Consider the following 6,000-nt stretch of genomic DNA (forward strand, 5'->3'; position numbering starts at 1 on the left):
GTTTGCATTATTTTGTCACTTATTGGGATTAGTATGCTACCTTATCCATTTACATCCAGTCTTTGTGCTAAGCTAGGCTAGCGGTGGGTGTGTCAAATAACACTTACAGAATGCACAGAAATGAAAAAGGTATGTATGGACTCATCTAACTCTGGGGGATACTGTGAATAAGCTAAAGTCCCAAAAATTCGGAGTGTTCCTTTAAGCTTTGTATCAGTAGAAACCCGGTAAGTGGGCAGATGACGTGACAAATGTTTTTTCTGTAATTAAGTGTAAATGTTTACTGAACTGCATTTTTCAACTAAAACAACACATGCCAGTGGGGCATAGAACTCAATATTATGATTTTGGGACGTAAAATGTATTTGGTGTTGTTCATATTTCAAGGTGAATAGCAAAATGTCCTGCGGTGTGACTGTGACATTGATGACTCATCAAATGTAAATATTAGTAAAATAAAGCAGATATGTTTGGAGCAGCTAATAAATGCCTTGGCATTATTTTGTATGTATTTACTTAATTAGTATATTAATATGGATGGATGGATGGATGGACTTAAGTTTTCAAAATGCTAAAAAGTACTAAAATAATATTTACAGTACATTTAGTTTTGAAACACAAATGCTGTCCTGCAGTGTGACATAAGATATTAGATTTTTGTACTGGCAGTTACATGGACAGCCATAGGGGTCCTTTAGTCAAGCCCCCTACCAGGAATGTGCTAAGGAGGTTAAAATGTGAGTGTTAATCTCTTATTAATTTGATATATTTCATCATTTCTGTGAGACCATGAACGTGTCCATTTTTGATAGTCCTGTGGTGTGACTGATCTAGTTCGAGAAAAAAGAAAAATATTTTTTAAAAAGAATCATATTCAGGTTTAAAACAATGAACTTATTCAGTTACTGTAATGCCCAAGGTCAGTCTTGTATAGCAATTACTCAAAATGGCTGCAAAGGTGAAAAAGTCCTGTGGTGTGACAGATGTGACAATTAAGTCAGATGTCTAGCTAGATTTTCGTCTGTTATGTTTGCAATATTAAACATAAATATAAATATATCTCTGTCTCTCTATATATATTAAACAAATATTGCAAATATTATATACAATATACCTACAGTGAGGAAAATAAGTATTTGAACACCCTGCTATTTTGCAAGTTCTCCCACTTAGAAATCATGGAGGGGTCTGAAATTGTCATCGTAGGTGCATGTCCACTGTGAGAGACATAATCTAAAAAAAAAATCTAGAAATCACAATGTATGATTTTTTAACTATTTATTTGTATGATACAGCTGCAAATAAGTATTTGAACACCTGAGAAAATCAATGTTAATATTTGGTACAGTAGCCTTTGTTTGCAATTAGAGGTCAAACGTTTCCTGTAGTTCTCTTACGAGAGGTTCTCTCGTATTGCGTAGTTGCTTACGCTACGGGAAAGCCTTTCTTTCTCGAGATACTGAAGCCAAAAATTATCCTTAATTTTTATAATCTTGTCAACGCAGTGCGGCAGCCTGCAGACCTAGGGCAAGCTAACTAGCGTGCCCATTGGCTGCCCTGCGGCAACTGCAGCAGCCTACCGCTGAGCCCTTGGCGTGACGTCACGACCAATGAGCACGCTTGGCGCGCTTAATGCGTCACAGCCCGCGAAAAGGGGTGTGGCTTAGCGTATATAAACAGGGCTCGGAGGCTGCTTCTCTGATTTCTGTCTTTTCAGCGAAGCTCTTCGCATCGCTGCTCTCTGAGGAAGCCGCCGTCGAAACAAGCGACCAGCACGCCGAGGATCTCAGCCTGAGGACGCCGGCCGCCTTCGCCGCCTTCAGCTTTCCCTGCCTGCTTCGCTATCCGGCGATCATATCCTTTACTGCTCTGTGTTGTATGTGTTTGTGTGTTCGCCCCGCGACACACTTTTGCATCTAAAAGAGCGCGAGGCGTTGTTGCAAATGCCTCGCTCATCCTGTGGCTCGTGCAGAGCCCCGCTCAGCGATGGAGACCGCCACGTGGTTTGCGCTCTCTGCCTGGGCTTCGACCACGCAGCCCGCGCCCTCTCCTCGGGCGGCTGCGAACAGTGTGAGGACTTGCCGATGTCGACCCTGCGGGCTCGACTCGCCATGTTTGACGATCCTCCACCTTCCCCGGCTGCCTCTTCAGGGCCGCGTAAGAAGAAACGCCGCTCTCAAAGGCCTCCCGAGCCGGTGGTTATAGCTGAGCGCTCGCCGGAGCCCCTCCCGCGAGCCTCGCTTTCTCCTTCTCCCCCGCCCTTCACCGACGCGCAGTGGCCGGCTACTGCCCGCACTGCCGTCGCCTCAGGGGATGAAGCAGATGACGCCGCTGACAGCTGCTCTCTGCTTGCTTCGGACAGCGAGGAGTGGTCGGGCTCTCACCGCTCCGCCTCCTCGACTCCTGAGTCTGGCAGGTCCCGCTCCAGTGTCGACGCGGAGCTTATCCGCCTCCTCACCAAAGCGGTCGACCGACTGGGATTGGACTGGTCCCCACCCAAGGAGCCCGCGCCTAACCGACTCGACGGGTGTTTTCTGCCTAGCCGCCGCCAAGCGCCAGCCTCTAGGTCAGCACCCTTCCTGCCTGAGCTCCACCAGGAGCTATCGAAGTCGTGGAACGCGCCCTTCTCCGCTAGACTCCGCTCGTCTGTCTCCTCGGCTCTCTCCCAGGTGGACGGGGCCGCCGAGAAAGGCTATACCGGCATCCCTTCCGTTGAGGAAGCGGTGGCAACGCACCTTTGCCTGCCGTCTGCTAGATGGCGCTCAAAGTCTGCCCTGCCGTCTAAAGCCTGCAGGACCACATCAGCTCTCGCCGGCCGCGCATTCGCCGCCTCCGGCCAAGCTGCTTCTGCCCTGCACTCGATGGCTGTTCTTCAGATCCTGCAAGCCGACCTCCTCCGCGAATTGGACGAGAAGGGCTCGGATCATACAGCCTTAACAGATCTGCGCAGCGCGACGGACCTTTCGCTCCGTGCTACCAAGACCGCTGCACAAGCCATCGGCAGATCTATGGCCGCGCTCACCGTCATCGACAGACACTTATGGTTGACGCTGGCGGATATGAGTGAGTCAGAACGCGCTGTCTTCCTCAACGCCCCGCTCTCGCCCACCGGCCTCTTCGGCCCTGCGGTCAGCGGGATTGTGGACCGCTTCTCTGAAGTGCAGAAGTCGTCGCAGGCTATGAATCTCTTCCTGCCTCGCCGCTCGAGCCCAGCCGCAGGCCGCTCTCAAGCTCAGCCTCCTGCGCGCAGCTCCACACAGCGCTCGTCTCGGCCACCAACCACTTCGCAGCGACGCCAGGGCGGCCGCCCTAGGTCGCGCTCGACCAGCCGTCACAGACCGCCGCCCCCCCCCGGGGTCCGCGTCCCAAGATAACGCTGAAGTCTGAGCCCGCGAAGTCCTCCTAGCACCCGCAGGGAGGAAGAGATGGCTGAGTCCCGCTGCGGCCGGACCGCCATCAAAACGCCCAGCTCTGTCAGTCCCCTCAGTGCAGGCTACTGCAGCAGCTTACACCGCAGCCAACGAGCCAGTAATACCACTCGCTCGCCTGCACACAAACGCCGTTTTTACGGCGGCCCAAATAAATCTCAGAAAGAGTGTAAATTCGGGCTTTCCGGCTCCGGCCGAAGGTGTTGTAAGTGTAGAAAATGTGCCCACTCCCACGTGCTCACTGCTTCACACAAACACGGTCCCCATGGTAACGCGTTCAGAGCGCTCTCTCATAAAGCGGTCACACGCCGCTCGAGTAATAAGTGTAGTAAATGTGCCCACAACTCTGTGCTCACATCTACCTGTAACTCGCTCTGCCACTCGGTTACCCCGGGCAACAGCGGCTCAAGCCGAGGGTGTTATAAGTGTAGAAAATGTGCCCACTCCCATGTGCTCACTGCTTCACACAAACAGGGTCCCCATGGTAACGCGTACAGAGCGCTCTCTCATGAAGCGGTCGCAAGCCGCTCGAGTATTAAATGTAGGAAATGTGCCCACAACCTTGTGCTCACACCTACCCGCTGCTCGCTCTGCCAGCCAGTTACCTTGGGTCACGGACCCTCTAAAGCTCCCAAACACTGGCCGTGTCATAAGTGTAAACCCTGCGCCCGCTCACGAGCACGCGCACTCACTTGTAGACATGATAATCCCCACGCCTCTCTCGCGCCTGGGATGTTTGACAGCAAATCACGCTCCATCCGATGGGACCGAGCTACTGAACGCTGTACAGTCGGCCAATACTGTTTACCAGCCCCCGTGTTCGAGCACCAGCGGCGCGCGCGCCGCGCCTTTCTCTCTGATACAGGCTCCCCATCCCGCGCAGCGCGGCGATCTGAGCCCAGAGACCATTCGACCCCTAGCTATGCATGCGGAAGCATGGGAAGCGATTCAGGGCGCGTCAGAATGGGTGCTGAAAACTATAAAACACGGCTATTCGCTTCAATTCGCTCGTCGCCCTCCGCGCTATACAGCACAGACGGAGACGAGAGTGAGTTCAGAAGCCGCGCACTTGCTTCAAGCAGAAATAGCGAAGCTGCTGCGCAAAGGGGCTATAGAACAGGTTCATCCTTCTTTGAGCGAGTCGGGCTTTTACAGCCGCTACTTCCTCGTGCCCAAGAAGGACGGAGCGTTCAGACCTATTTTAGATCTGAGACATCTGAACAAAGCCCTCATGAGACGGCCGTTCAAAATGATCACAACCAGAAAAATCCTCGCGCAGATTCGCCCAGGAGACTGGTTTATCTCTCTCGATCTAAAAGACGCATACTTTCAGATCCAGATAACTCCCCGTCACAGGCCATTCTTGAGATTCGCCTTCGAGGGTCGAGTATATCAGTACACAGTCCTGCCGTTCGGCCTGTCTTTGGCACCCCGTACATTTACGAAATGCATGGACACGGCCCTCGCTCCCCTGAGGAAACAGGGAATGCGAATACTGAATTATCTGGACGATTGGCTTATTCTAGCGCAGTCAGAGACGGAACTTGTGTCTCACAGAACAGCGCTTCTCAGCCATCTGGAGGAGCTGGGTCTCTCGGTCAACTGGACCAAGAGCTCGGTATCACCCCGTCAGTCAATTTCCTTTCTTGGAATAGAACTGGACTTGGTGGCTATGACGGCCAGACTGTCGGAGCAGCGCGCGCGCCGCATCCGCCTCCTCGCCGCATCCCTCCAAATAGGCAGCCGGGTTCCGCTGAGGACATTCCAGCGTATCCTGGGGCATATGGCCTCAGCTGCAGCAGTGCTCCAGCTGGGTTTACTGCGCATGCGCCCGCTCCAACGCTGGCTGAAAATGCGCGTGCCCCACCGAGCCTGGGCGGCCGGCGGCTTGCGAGTCAGAGTGAATCAGGGATGCATTTCAGCCCTGCAGCCCTGGCTGGCAGCCGAATGGTATCACACAGGAGTGACTATGGGAGTGATTTCACACCGGAAAGTTGTCTCGACAGACGCTTCCAACCTAGGTTGGGGAGCGCTCTTCGAAGGCAGACCGGTCTATGGCCGCTGGTCAGACCAGGAGAATCTCCTACACATAAACTGTCTAGAGATGCTCGCGGTCGAGAAAGCGCTCAAACACTTCCTCCCATTCCTCCACGGTCACCATGTTCTAGTCCGCACGGACAATACATCGGTAGTGGCCTACGTGAATCACCAGGGCGGTGTCAGATCAAAGATGCTCTGCACCCTGGCGGAACGCCTCCTCGTGTGGGCTCAGCACTCTCTGCGCTCGCTGAGAGCCGCGCATGTGCCTGGCCACCTGAACGAGGGCCCCGACAGACTGTCCAGGGACAACGTTCCCCCTGGGGAGTGGTCTCTACACCCCCAAACAGTCCAGTCACTGTGGCGACGGTTCGGCAAAGCGAAAGTCGACCTTTTTGCGTCAAAAGACAACGCTCACTGCCCAGAGTTCTTCTCGAAGAACGAGGACGCGCTGGCCCAGATCTGGCCCAGCGGCCCGTTGTACGCTTTTCCCCCGGTCTCTCTGCTGCCTCAGGTCATCGAGAGAATCAGGGAA

This window comes from Scardinius erythrophthalmus (assembly GCF_964197995.2).
Source record: "Scardinius erythrophthalmus genome assembly, chromosome: 3".
NCBI lineage: Eukaryota > Metazoa > Chordata > Actinopteri > Cypriniformes > Leuciscidae > Scardinius > Scardinius erythrophthalmus.